The sequence below is a fragment of the Meleagris gallopavo genome, chromosome 5 (assembly GCF_000146605.3).
Source record: "Meleagris gallopavo isolate NT-WF06-2002-E0010 breed Aviagen turkey brand Nicholas breeding stock chromosome 5, Turkey_5.1, whole genome shotgun sequence".
NCBI lineage: Eukaryota > Metazoa > Chordata > Aves > Galliformes > Phasianidae > Meleagris > Meleagris gallopavo.
Window position 1 is genome coordinate 3,352,258 of NC_015015.2, and position 15,302 is coordinate 3,367,559.

The 15,302-nt window shown below is 38.4% G+C and overlaps 1 long non-coding RNA gene across 1 annotated transcript in view; it reads left to right on the forward strand.

Annotated features, from left to right (window-relative positions):
• LOC109367628 overlaps positions 1 to 15,302 on the forward strand; it is a 173,445-nt gene that overhangs the window by 57,041 nt on the left and 101,102 nt on the right. The window contains exon 2 of the long non-coding RNA XR_002114870.2: positions 9,007 to 9,081. This is a non-coding gene — a long non-coding RNA (uncharacterized LOC109367628). The remainder of the gene's footprint in view (positions 1 to 9,006; positions 9,082 to 15,302) is intronic.

Consider the following 15,302-nt stretch of genomic DNA (forward strand, 5'->3'; position numbering starts at 1 on the left):
CTTCTTGTTTTAATTACTTAACAGATTTCAAGTCTAAAACTCAAAGTTTCACTGTGTCAGGACCCTTCTCTATTGAGGGTCTAACCTTTCTGTATTGATTGAAATGTATTTCTTTCTAGTAAACCACCAAGTCAATTAATTGTTCAGTCTAGCTTTGTTGCACAGGGGAAACATGCACAAATCCCCCCCCCAAATTTTGTCTACAATTATTTAAAATCGTGAGCAGACTGTTTTCTAGCAGTTCACTTGTCATCCTTGCTGTGTTCTGATGAAAGGAAGAATTTCTAAACATGCTGGAAGAGCTTAATCTCTTCATAAATCTTGTTTACTTGCTTTGGAGGCACAGAAATCCACAGAGACTCAAGCTTGTGTGCACTTTGCCTGCGCTGACAAAGGAGGAGTGGTGTGGAGTGGGATGAGGCCGTATTTTGCTTTGAAGACAGAAGGAGTCTTAAAGATTATTTATTGTTGCTTGGCTACCATCCTTGCTTTTCACCTCTCCAAGGCACAAGTTGTGATGGTAAGGAAGGCAAAAGTAGGCTGGTTTTTTTTGAGAGCGCTGTTTGCGTTTATTGTTTAAGATTGGAGTTCTTAAGAGCTCCTGCTCTTAAGAACTGATATCCTAAGATAAATTGCATTATCTTGTTTTTCTCAGATGCCCATGCATCAATATAAAAACGGCAGATGTCTGTTCTGATCACCCTCTTTTACATATGTACAGCCTCCCCCTTCAATCTCCTGCCAGCACTCAGTAAATCCATTTCTTTCAGTCTGGGATGTTACCCTTTGTCACTGCTGGAACTGAAACACACCTGTGCTCTCAGCATGTAATAAACAGCTGCCACTATTTTAACCTCACTATGATTTGAAGTAGCTGAGAGGGGATGTGAGCCTTTAGAAAGAGATACGGACAAACACTGAGGAGTTATAAACCAACAAGTTGCAAAAAAGAAGCAATGGCCACTCTTATCTATATTAAAATGAATTTCAATTGATGTGTTTACTAGGTGTTCTGGGCTGGTGGTTACTTTCAGTTAAATATCAAGGAGATTTATGCTCTTTATTCCCCCATCCTACAAACTTTTTTCTTACACCCTTCCCCCTGCCTTCTTTTTTAGGAAGTTGAAGTTCTGTCTTGCTGTAGCTGATTCATTGGCACTGGTACACTCAGAAGTTTTATTATCCAGGCAGAGGTATCCAAGTATCTGTCATCTCTTCAAAAAAAACTTCTGCTTCTTGACTGGCACATGTTACAGAACAGTAAGCTTTTTGCTCCCTAGTCTCCGAAATAGATACCCCCACAGCCCATTTCATCATGCTTTGCACTAAATTTTCAAGACGAAGTCTCAAGGTGTTCTTTTCTCACCTGCTGGCAAAGCTGCTTGAAGGCTCTGGCTCGGTTTTTCCATTCCTGATCACAGACTCTTGTTGCTGTGCTGCCTGGCAATGGATGCAGCTGAAGCCACTGCCAGACAGTCACTACAAGTGGGAATGGCAGCCTGGGTGGGCAAGAGCTCCTTCCTCCCTTTATCAGGAACAAAACCTGACTGAGCTCATAAGACTGGGATGTTGTCCCAGGTCTGCTATGTTCACCTTCCTAGGTCTCTAGCCAACTTAGAAGCACTGCTGATAAATTGAGAGTATAGTGTGAGATGAATAAAGTCACAAACTGTTAGATGTGGATGAATGCTAACTCTAAAATGCAGACACGAAATGTGCCCACCTCCATATGTTCACACAATCAGTCCCAAATCAGAGAGATTAGGGGTTGATGTTTTTTCCTTCCTTTTTATTCTGTCTGACTTTTCTTGGCATCTGATAGGCAATACTGGTAGCTCTCCAGGACATGGATAGGAGGCATGTGTTGCTGAAAAAACTCAGCAGCAAATACAAATCGAATAAATCAGACTCAAGCATGTCATCCAGGGTCTAGCAAGCAAAGAGATAATTAATTTGGGATTTAGGAGATAGGAGAACTTTCAGTAGGAAAAAATTAAGGAAAAATCCTTAGAGAATTCGGACAAATGTTAGAATAATTATCTTTATTTCTTAAATAAAGCTTGCCAGGTGCATAAACAGACCCCTAAGCAGCTGAGCTGTGTCTTTCTGCCTCATCTTCCTCTCTTCCACACCAACCAGACAGCAACACTCCAGATCCTGTGACTTTCTGGTGGCAGCATCTCATAACCTAAGGTTGTTCAGCTTCAGCCACAACTGGTCAGTTTTCTACCTTCCAAAGTTCCAGCCATAACTTTGGCTGCCCTGAGCAAAGCAGATTCCTTTGTTAGAAAAACAGCAATTAAAAATAAGTATTTTTAATCAATAAATAAACTTTTCTGTGAAATGATTTGGATAGATTTCTGTTAAATGATTTCAATGAAGCACTTCATCTATTTACAGGATAACATATTATGTGGGACTAACATTTTCCTTTATTAGATCTTCTCACAAACTAATTGTTTCATTAAAATTTCATTTTGGTTGATTTTTTAGTGTTGGATCACTACTTCGCTCTACAATTTTTAGAAGCAGAAAATGAAAACAGCTGAGAGAAAATGGGGGTACGCTAATATGAAATCTTCCCCTGCGAATTTTTAAGTCTTTCTGTAGTTAACAGTATGGTTTTGAAATGTGGCAGGGAATTCATCTCGCAGTCTGCTGAATTTTGATTTCCCTGTGGAAATCAGGCAGGAATGGACAAGGTTATAAGATATGTGATGTTGCCTTTTGCACAAGTGAGTGCTCAGGGCAAGGTGAGGTGAGCACTTGGCTGCAGGCAGCCGAGGACAGCAGAATGCTGCAGTCCTTTGGGAAGAAATACTCATCCTGCCAACATCATTTGCCATCCTCTCTTTCCATTCCCATAGGAAAGGCAACCCCAGCTCTGCCTTTCTCCTCCCTCCCTGTTCCGTGCAGCAAGAGCACCAGGTGACAGCACCTCACTCTTGCAGCAGTAGTACTCCATCTGCCAACACTACACAGCCTGGCTCATGCTGGCATGGTGAGGACAGGCTCTTCTCATGCCAACTCACATGCCCTTTCATTCTGCCGTACTGCTTCAGCAGCCCATTGCTTTCCATTTCTTCTGGGTACCAAGTATAAAATCCCTATCCAAAATTTTCTATCCACCACTGAGGCGTTAAGCGAAGAAAAAGCCTTTTCTGTGTACAATTAGATTAACTGAGAAGCTAGGTAAAGTTTATACTCCCATAGCTGAGAACTGAGCTTCTGGTGAGATAAATTTATCAGGGATGATAAATTCCAGCCATATCTGGTTAAAAACAGTTTTTCTGAATGGTTGCTAGAATTTGCAGTTAAGACCTCACCTCCACATTTTGAGGGTCAACTTTCCTGCATACCTTGTATGGATTTGCTGTTGCTCATTGTTCGGATGGTGATGCCCTGGCACTGCTGCCCAGAGGAGCTGTGTGTGCCTCATCCTTGGAAGTGTCCAAGGCCAGGTTGGATGGGACACTGGGCAGCCTGCTCTGGTGCTTAATTTCATAGTTGGCAACCCTACATGCAGTAGGGGGGTTGGAATTAGGATCCTCCTTTGAGGTCCTTTCCAATCCAAGCCATCCTGTGATTTGATGTTTCTACTGTTAGCTTGGACATATAGCAGGAAAAATAAACCCTTTGCACATACAAAGGTAGTACCTCTTGTAGTGTAAACAGGGACTGGACTAGATAACTCTACTGCTTGGATGACACACAGATGTTATGTTATCTTAAGGTCATGTCAATTTAAAGGCAATCCGTTTACTAAGCAGCGTAGCACTCAGTATCTCCAAAATCAGACAACGCCTATGTACATAAAGTGTGCCTCCAGTTATTATCGGCAAATAAACCTCTAGTAATGAGGTTTCAGATCTATTGGTTGAGTGTTGATAATAAATTCTCTGTGGAACTGACTTCAGCCCATTAAGCAAGCCTGCTCCTGCCATCGTGGTTGTTAATTTGATGGGACTGTGTCACATTAAGTAGAACAAACATGTTTTCACCCACTCAGCCATCCAGAACGGACATGGCTGTTACTCTAACAACTGGATATTGATTGGAAGCATTCACCCTTTCTGACCTGGGGCTGGTACATGAAAATTGAGCCAGGACTGATTAAGAAATTGCATGTGTTTGTGCACATGTGTGCCGTGTCAGCAGCACACATAAATTTCGAGCCTTTAGAATTCCTGTCATGTTAATGCTCTGAGCATGAGGTCTGTCACTCATCTCCTGCAGGGACCATGCAGCCTTATTTACTGCCAATTAGTTATTTGTCTCTATGCTTGTGCCCATCTGGTCAAACCATGCTTTCAGGGTCTACTGCTCCATATCTAAAAATCTGTTTAATTGCTGCAGTTACAAGAAAAATCTTTAAGGAAATGTTGATGAAATGATGAAATTTGCCTCTGGTTTTAATCTCAGGTATGGAGTAATTCAGTAGATGCTAAATTCAATACATTACTTTTGTGTGTTCTTTATAAAGTTATTTATAATGTTTTGAATGGGTCGTCTCCAAGACAACCAAGAAATAAAGATGCTAAAGGAAAGAAAGAAAGGACAAAGGGAGGTTTGTACGTATCTATGAGAGCAGGATACCTTGCAATATAAATATTCAGTATTCTGCACTTTCTTCCTGCAAGTTTCTCTCCATTGCTTGTGCCATGCACAGATTTTGACATGTGTGCTGTTGGGTTTATTTTTCCTGCTATGAGTCCAAGCTAACAGTAGAATCATAGACTCATGGGATGGCTTGGGTTGGAAAGGATCTGTTTATTTTTCCTGCTGTCTGTCAGAAAGAGAATTCCATCAACTCTGTTTCACTGCATTTTCCTAGCTTGACTATTTCCAGAACCAGCACAAAGGAGATGATAACTCCATTATAGCATTATCAAAATTAATTGTCCTATTAAAACTTATCAAAAATATAGCAATTGGGCTGTAAGAAAAATTGCATTACATTATTCTTGCACTTCATCACGAAGAAGGAAGCAATGCAAAAGAGAGGAAAGAAGCAATGAAGTTTATCTGAATACAGAAAAGAAAGTTTGTGGACATGATGCATTCATGTACAGTATGAACAGTACTGTTTGAAAGATTCTGCAAAAAATGGGCAAGAAAAAGAAGCACAAGTAAATAATAAATGACGAGCTGCGACCAGCGAAGGAAAGGACTAATCAGAAAGGAATAAAAGCACACTATGTGTAGAAAACTTTCTCCTTAAAATTTTAATGAAATACTTCTGCAATGAAATGACTTATTAAAAATGATCAGTTCCACGGAAAGATTGTTTCCAAATCACCAGTTTTGATACTGAAAGGTCCTTTATTTTCCCACATTGCTTCCAAATATTTGAAGTTTCCAGAGAAAAGAGTGTTTGTAAACCCTTTAAGACAAATGGGTGGTTTAGTAAAACAGTGCTCTTTTATTATAGCTTGTGGAACAATGTAACCTGTGAAACAATCAGTTCCAAAAATATATTCTAACACTGTTTTGCAGTGATCATTGGAATTCAGCGGAGTGGACTGGATGATGAAAAGTGGTTCTGGCATCTCTGAGTTGGAAGGGAATTAAAGATTCATGGGAGCTCTGCAGAGGGATCAGAGATGGGAAGCACAACAGAATGCACAATTAGTCATAGGGGAGATCTCTGCTGCAAATTTAAAATAATCAATACATCACTTTTTTCATTCCGTTGAATGGTAAACATATTACCCCAGAAAATTGTCAATTTTGTTACTGAATAGTAATACTGGAGTGTAGTACCTACATATAATTATATATATAAAGAAAAACATTAATCACTATGTGACAAGTAATTAACATTCAGTTGTGTCTAGTCAATATTATTCTTCTCTTTTCTCTATATTGTTGAATTCTGATGAATATTTCATTGGGAAATTTTAGAGCAGTGCTCAGCTGCACTTCCCTGGTAAAATTAGCATTTTACTTCATTAGTAAAGAGATGCAAAATGACCACTTTCATTTATACTGAAGTTACAGTGTTGGAGCATTATTTAGCCATTGAGATCTTAGGGAAAGCTTCGGTATGTTCATAAAAAAAAGGAATTCTATTTGACTTTGTCAAAGCAAATGTAATCAACAAAGGCTCTTTTCCCACATCTGCAGGGTTAGATCATGCTCATCCCTCCAGAGGTGGCCTTGGCTTGTACTGCCTGCTGAAAGTAACCCTCATCTAACACTGTGTCCCATACCATCCCAAGCATTTTGCAGATGTGGTTGGTGGAGAACGAATCCATGTTAAGGAGTGTGCTAGCAATTAACCATGACAAAAAATTCAAACAATTTTGTGCCTGTGCTGTGATGCACTTGGAAAACAGGTCTGGAAAGAGCCTGTCTGCATTGAGAGACGTAAGGACCCGTTTCCCAGTCTTGAAGAATGGATGGTTGGCCGTTGTGTTTATGACGTTGATTCCTGAGGATTCATTTCACATCTGGGATTACTATGAGATGTCACTTAACTTTCTGAATGTTGCATTTCAGATTGAAGAAATACTTGAGATGAATGAATGAGCATAAAAGTAGTTTACATTCTACAGCTTTACTCTGAGCTTCACGATCACATAGCAGAGATTTAAATGAGAATAGATCTAGCAATAACAATGCAAGAACTCTTCACACTAATGTCCTCTGTAGTCCATAAGTGATTGCATTTAGCCAAGCTCAAACCTTCTGTTTAGTAAATTTAGAGCTGAGCTTTCTTGACATAAGGTTTTTCAGGCTCTTAAGATGTTGGAAGAAACCAAAGTTCAAAATTACACAAGCGGGCATCTGCACCACAGTGAAAAAACAGAGAAAGTACAGAAAGCACTGGATGCAATGTAATACAGAAGCAACTCATCTCCAAGGATACCACATATTAACACGAATTAATAATATTTATTACGACATGCTATTCAGAGATGCGGTAGTATTGAATGACCCTTATAAAATAATCCTTCCACCTTTTTCTGTTGATGTTATTAAATTAAGAGATTTCTTTTTGGCAAATCCATTGAGCCATAGCTACTTCCCAGAAAAATTATCTTATCCCTGTTAATGAATGTCTTTCTGTTCACCTCAGTGAATTGCCTTAGATCAGATATGTAAGGACGTATTTTTAGAAAATCACAACCTGCTTGAAAATATTCCATGACAATTGAGAGATTAAGTGCAGTTGATGATAACTGTGAATTGCCCATTGAGAAACTGTTTGCAGTCTGTTCCTCCTTTTGCCTGATGCCTTTTTTTTCATCACTTTATTTTTTCACTTTCACCGATACTCCCCAGTATGTCAACATATTTTTCACTGGGGAATCCAGAACTGGACTTTGCTTCAAATACCATCTCACAAATGCTGAATGAAGGGAGCAAACTTCTTTCCTCCCTTTCTGGCTGCACTCTTTCTAATGTGGCACTTTTCTACAGTGGCCTGTATTTCCAGATGGGCATAGAGCTAGCTCACATTCTCCTTACCCACCAGAGCCTCTCTCTTTCCCTGTGGAAAGTGGTTCCTAGCCAACCAGTGCCCAGCCCAGACTGCAGAGTTATTCCATCTCAGATGCTCAGCTTTGCATTGCCATCAGGTTCCCATGTCCCTCTCAGAAGTGGCCCAGACTCTCCAAGTATCAGTAGCAGATGATGAGGCTGATCCCGGATCTTCTCTGTGTATTTTCATTACAACTCTACCACGCTATTAATGTTTTCATTTTTAGAAGTGTCAACATGTGTGGAACCAATACATCCAACTTCAATGAAAATGTATTAAGCTGGGGAAGCCCAGCACTGATTTCCACAACTCTGTATCAGTTTGATTAAATCCATGGTGCATTGGTCTACCAATAACATTAAGTGAATTTGATTAAACTGGAATCCTTAAGACAATTATGAAATATCTCTTCAGTAATAAATGTTCCACCTCTTTGTCCTTTATTTCACTTGGTTTCATCTGTTTAAAGGGAAAGTATTCTTTATGTAACAGTGAGCAAATCCAGTCTACAAAGTCACTACAGCTGTTCGATCAATGATGAAGAACACTTTGAAACCATTATTAAATGGGTGTTTTGGAATACAAGTATGTGTCTTAAATTTTAGGTCTGCATCCACTTTTACAGTAGAGTGAATTCTGCATACAAAATAAGGAGAAGGAAGGGAATCTTTTTACTTGGTCTTTCTTTGTATTTCTTATATATCTTGCAGTTATGTAACTTACTTTTTTTTTTCTTTTTTTTTTCTTTTGTGAGCAGAGAGTATTCAGAGCACGAATACATTATACCAGTGAAACTCACACATAGCAATTTTGGGTACCTGGTGCATGAGAGATTTGAAGATGAGGAGAGAAAAAAAGATATACGATCCTTAAGCACTACAATTAGGTGGATGGAAAGGCTTTGTTATTGTTTTACATTACAAAGCTAACTATGAATACCAGAAATATTAGAAATATTATTATTTGTATAACTTTCAAACAAGTATTCACATCAGAGCCTCATCAAGAAACATAGGTGAATTGCTGTTTTGGTCCTATTCTTTTAAGGCAGTCATCTACAGCAAATAAGCAAAGGCACAAATTGCTTCCTTGTTATTGGACTCTTTAGAGACAGACAATGAGACTTTCATTAAAGAAAATGGTCTTTGAGAGAATAAGATTTCAGGGCAGAAGCAAACCAATTATGTCAGCAATCTATCTCTAATGAAAATCCATATGAGCATCTACTCATCATTCTTTTTTTTCCTGATTTTGAAAACATAAATAAAGTTTTACCTGCAAAATGGAATGATGAATTACCTTCTAGAAAATGTATGGATTTCTTTTCCTAGTGAGTTAGTCTAATTTTTATTCACTGATTAGACACAGTTCTCTTAAAGAAAATTAGAAACCTTTACATTGTGGATGCAGTACACAAATTAAGTGATTTTTTTTTTTCAATGAACTGTATTTTTAATGTAACTAAATCGTTTTCCTGATTGTTGTTTTGTTGTTTTTTTTTCTTTTTTTTATACCCACAGAATTCTGGGTCCCATAGCTTATATTCCATGGACAATTTTGCATAAAAGAAAAAGACATAGCATGCACCAAAAAAAGTAAGTAACTGCTTTTTTTTTTCTCATCGTATACTATGTATTTTTGAAGTTATATCCAACTGTCTGTTAAATTAGGTTTTTATTGCAACTTGTGAGAAATGGGATACGATCTTCTATCTTGAAAAAGAACTATGAAATAATTTTCAGAGTCTCTGTCTCTTCAAGTGATAGAAGTCTTGTATCCTCACGGTTAATATGCTGTATGAACAGGACTATTGGGCTTCAATACTGCTTAATTCCTTGCGAATGAGGCCTGCTGCTTGGCATGCCTTTTGGTCTATAAGAAACTTGCAATGTGATGTTACACATAATACTCTGTGAAGTGAGTTATGGAATATTAGCGAGTTTTTCCTCTGGTGACTGTTAGCTAAGCAGTAAATCAACAAAGGATACCACAGAATGATGAAATGGTTGTAGACCACGGATATTACAACACATGGGCACTATCAGAGGACTCTAATCTCTCTCAGGAAGAGTAATTTATTACAGCAACTTCCTCCAAAATTCCCTTATTGCTACAGAACTCATTGGGATGAAGCATTTGGCAGAGAAATATTAGTATTGCTAAGCAGATTGCATATGGTCCTTTCCTTTTTATGAATTCACATCAACATTCTCATTAATGAAACCTTTCACAGAGTACAGCAATCTCATTTTAAAGCAGAGGTGCAATGAAAGCGGAAGATACCACTTGACAGTTCAAATCTTTCCTGTTACCCTTCATGATCCAAAGAGCATGCCTGAATTAGGTGTGAGCTTCTTTCTACATTCAGCTTTAAACTGTGGCCCTTAATCCCACTGAAGCCACGCAAAGCATTCTTCTGCAGGAAAGATGCTTCCAAACAGGGGCAGAAGATGTGAAAGTGGATTTCTCGTTGTATCTTTGTCACATCTACAGCTCTCCAAAACCAAGTGGAAAATCAGCTGTCTTTAAAAGGTTTCACTGTTACGCTGTGCTGAGTGTTTGCACAACAGTAAGCTGCTGCAGATGATTGACAGACACCAAGAGGAGCACGATATATTTTGAGTGGAGATAGGAAGAGAGATGTGTCATGCCAAAGAGGTCACTGTATTCACACTGGACTGAACACAATTGGTCGTCTTAACAAGAAGCTAGTAGCTGACAGTGGTTCTGTCAATAAATACTTTTGCCTCCTGAACAGACAGATTTCCAAGACCATAAAAGTATCTTGGAGTGAGATCTGCCCCATATTATTTCCATATGTTGCTTTTCCTGAGGGGAAAAAACAGAGTATCTGCTAGGCCTTTGGTGAACGCTGAGGAACAAAGACAGCTCAGAAATCTTTCCCACATCTTTCAGTATTATATAAAAAATGTAATCACGCTTCCTGAGCTGAGGATAGCCAAAGCTCACATGTGATGAGGTATTCAAGTAAAACAAGATAAATATGGTCAACTGAGAAATGACTTCTGTAAATCTAAATATTTAATCATGGACTGTACTGGGTATTGGGGTGAGTTCATTTTTTCTTTTATTTTTGGTAGTTCTTTTTGTATTTTTCTCCAAGTGCTGCAATTTTTGAGGAAAGGGAAATGCCAATAGTCTTTTTTGAAACTACTTTAGGGCTGTATACACTCTTTCCCCAATTGCCCAACTACAGGGGCACTTCTCATGTGATTAAATGCAGCATCACCAGCATTCAGTACACATTCATGGAGGCATGAAGCAAACAGCACCATTTTCATGAATGCACGTGTGAAAATGTTTTAATGTGAGGATGCTCAGCACCTGTTCTCATCATGGATGTTGCATTTCTGAACGTTGGAGGTCAGACAGTTTGTCTGATAGGTTGTGCTTGGAGGGCTTTCTGAGAAAGGGACTTGGAGATCAGGCATTGAATTTAATTGATGAACTGGAATTGAGGCAGAATATGAATTTATTCACAAATTAAGACCTATCACTGCTCCTTTGAGTAAAATTAAACAAGAATGTCTTCAAAGATTATTTTTGTTCTTATTTTCTCCAGTGCTCAATATCTAGCCCTTTGCTTTTCTCAAGCAGATCTTTTAACAAGCCATGTCTCCTGTAACAGATAATTCTGTCTACAAAATCACGTATGTTTCAAATTCACAATGAATTCATTTTTGGAGCTTCTGGATGCTTAGAGCACTTGATTTTTTTTGGCCTCTACTCTCTTAAATAGGCCCAGTTGGGCAAAAGCAGAGAAGCAATCGTGCATGGGTGCACAGTCAGATTTTTAAAATATTGGCTAGGATACCCTTAACAGAAATGCCATAAACCTGTAAAAGAGTTACAGCTATTCCTGGTAGCAGCAGTAAAACTTCAAAAGCCTTCAGTCTGCCCTTGTCCTATAATTTCATCTTCTGTTTTTCCTTTGTGTATATTTCTCAGACAAAATGCTAACAGCAAAATCATTCCAGACGTATGTCTTCTATTAACTTGTTGAACTCAAGAAACTTATAACACTCCATTAGAATGATTTCCCCTCTCCCTCCAGTGCCCAGCTACAAATCATAGAGCAACTTTAAGCATTGCTAACTTGTACCTGGAAATACTATAGTCTTGAAAGAAAAAGAAAAAAAAAAAAAAGAAAATTAATTCTCCCTCCCCTTTCTTCTTAAGAAAAAAAGTTTAATTCTGAACTGTGGCCCAGAGGCACTGCTGGCTTCTGCTCTAAATTATCATAGATGAATTTGATAGCCTGAGGTTGTGTTAGCAGAGATTGATTGAAACATCAGTTGGGTTTAATCCTGCCGACTGGGAAAAAGGAATAAAAAATGGCAAGCAGAATGGTAACCCTGAATGAGATGATCAATAAATAAGCTCTCTTAGAAATCAGAGATATTACATTTCACATGAACTATGAACTTATTTAATAGAAACTGTGCTAAAATGTCTGTGATCCACATCAGGAGGGAATGCTTAATATTTTTATGATATTTTATGAAAGTAAGTCTAAGTTCATTCTTCAAAACCATGATCACACTTGCTATTTTTATGTGGCTCCTTGAAAGTATTTCCTTGGAACAAATGTCATGAATTTTCTTTTGTGTGAATGGAACTGAGCCTTCTAGTTAAAAAATGATGAACAGTAATTAGGATATAAATTATTTAAAGGTCTTGTAGTTTAAGCAGACATAAAAACTGGCAGGCAATTAAATTCATGGTAAACTCTAGGGGATACTGGTGGAAACAGGTGGAAGCAAGTATTTTATGAGACCCGGGAACAAGCTTGAGGGCTCAGGAGATGGTGGCATGTGGATGAAAACTGGCATTTTTCAATCTAATGCTGGCTTAACCAGATATATAGAAAACATTATTGCACTGGTGCACGTGTCCCCTGTGGGGTGGTGTGAGGCTAAAGCTTCTCATTTACAGCTCCAGATGGGAACCTCCAGCCCTCTCTTTGAAAGCTCTCTCTTGCCTCCATCTCTTTATATGTGTAAATAACTGTGGTCGTGCATCGGCTTCAGTGCTCCTTTTCACAGCTACTGTGAAACCAAGCAGAGCAAAGTGTTCTGATAAATGAGCAAAGCTTGCCAGGATCTATGAATTTAGTTAGACAGGCAAAAGCTAAGGGCTTGAATATATTGTACCTACCCCTCCCCCCATAGAAACAGAAAACTTAGGATAGTAATATTGCTAAAAACTCTCTACATAATGAAAAGAAATGTTACTTTTCTATCATTTTCCACAAAGGTTTTTTAATACTCATTTGCCATTGTGTGCTAGCACTCTCACAATTGGTAAACAGCTTCCCTAGAAAGAGATGTATGGTTGGTGGAACATCTGCAATTATTTATAGATTTAGCAAATCTATAAAGTAGAATAATCAATTTTTAATATCTGGCAACTCTGTTTAACCACAAACTTCCTTGTGTTTGTTGTATGGTGGTGCGATGCATAGAGATCTGTATGTCTTTGTTTTCATGTGTGTTTATCATTTGAAACAAACCGTGCGAACTCATAGCTGTAATCAGGCAGGCTGATTTAATAGTTAATATATAATCAGTAATTTCTTTACATATTGAGAAGAAAGATTCTCTTTTGTGACCTTATGCCACCTTCCCATTAATTATGGGAGCAAGCTGGAGACACCCAAGAACTACAAAGCTACCAAAAGGCTTTCTTTAAGTTGCTGAGTATGTCTTTTTATTTTAGTACAGCTCAAGACATTATTTATTTTCTTGTTTGTTTGTTTTTGTTCTCTGGGCTTGGGAATGCCAAACAAAACAGTCATCTAATACAACTGAGCATTCTGTGACAGCATTTTTGAGTGCTATTGAGACTCTTAGAAACTTAGAGTCATAGTATGGACATTATTGCCTTCATGGCACTGTCTTTTTTCACTCTCCTGGGAGTGCTGGAAGTGCAGCTCAACAATATAGTTTTTAAATCACTTCCCAGGACACTGTTTAGTTCCCATCACCAATGGGAGTCTAAGCCAAAGATGGTCTTTCTTTTCTGACAAACTGGAACAAATGCTGCACTGAAGACAGGAAATAGAACCTGTAGAAAGCTTGAGATTCCAGCATTTGTTTCTGTTCTACTTAGGAGAAAATCATCTATGTTTTGGAATGTCTAAAATGAGAATTTAAAAAAAAAAAAAAGAAGATATGCTGAAACATCTTATTTTACTTCATTTATATGTATAAGAAAAACTACAAGCTTTCAGATTAGGAGTACCAAAACTAAATGGTCTATTCTTGAAATGCCCTTGAATTCTTCAGATAAATGATACTTCAGTGAAATCAGAATATTTCAACTTTTGTCAGAGGATTGTATTGCTATGCAAAATACTTCCCTAAACAACAGCTTCATTTTTGTGTAGTTTAATTTTCCTTGCCAAAAGTTCCCTTCTCTGTAATGTCAGGACTTAGTGATTGGAAACACACTGAAAAGCCTTTAGCTCTAACTCCAAGGTTGGTGTCCTGGATGGGTGCTGAATTTCTTCTTCTTCACTGCACATACAAAGCTAATGCTCTGACAGGTTTGTGCATAATAGTGAACTTCTCTTTTGTAAAAATATTTTCCTAGTCCCAGTTGTTCTACAGATTACAGCATTACTACCATTACAAGTAGTTAAGGAGAGGAGAAACCCTGATGTATGTAGCCAGTATGGCCTGAGCACATTCCCCCTTGGAAACTAAAAACAGCACCACTGAGGTAACTGTCTTTAATTGAACCGTCAATATTTCAGCAGAATTGTAATTTTTTACTGTGAGAGTGGTGAGATGCTGAACAGGCTGCCCAGAGAGCCGTGGATGCCCCATGCCCAGAGGTGTTAAAGGCCAGGTTGGATGGGACCCTGGGCAGCCTGGTCTGGTATCAAATGTGGAGGTTGGTGGCCCTGCATGTGGCAGGGGGTTTGGAGATTCATGATCCTTGAGGCCATGATCCTTGGCCATTCTGTGATTCTGTGATTCTGTGATTCTCTGTAACCGTGCTTCACAGTTTTGTTCTTAATTCTTAATTCAGCCACTTTCACAAGAATCACAAGCTTTCAATATTTTTAAAGCCAATTTCTGGTCCTTACAGAAATGGAAGAAAACTAGGAATTGTAGCGTGTCGACATTGTTATGATCCAGTGTCTTAGTGCCCAGAAAACTAAAAGTGAAGAGAAACCAGCCCCAGAGAACAGCTGACTGAATTAAATTTTAATGCATTCAAATTCTGTCGTTCTTTTTTTTCCCCTAATCCCTTAGTTTTTAGGCCTGATTAAAAATGTTAAATTCTGGATCCTCGGATTTCATATCCTCAAACATTGCACTGAAAGGTAGTGATCCCTTCATTTTGTAGGAATGCTCACATTTAGTAGACCTGCCCTGGATCACCTCCAGGAGGCCTCTAGCACCTTTGGACACAGAGGAAATCTTGGCCAAAGTGAAAACTCTGCAGTGTTGCACAGAGTACATTAATACTATGCATCTAATAGCAGTGATATTACAGCCTAACATTTTTTAAGGATAGTTTTATTTCTGTTATGAACACTTCAAGTCATACTGAAATCAACAGGGACACGTGGAAGCACAGATTTTGACCGTGTTATGCAGTCTACACATGGAGTTGTGTAATTCTGTGATGTAAAATAACCCTGGAAGCTATTAGAGTACTGTTTTCTTTTTATAATCCACATCAGATTTCAGCTCTAAAAAACATATTTAAAAGCTCCAGAACCCCTTAAAGAATTGATTATTTTTAGGTCTTTGGAGGTTGTGTGCTCTTTAAATCAAGCCTT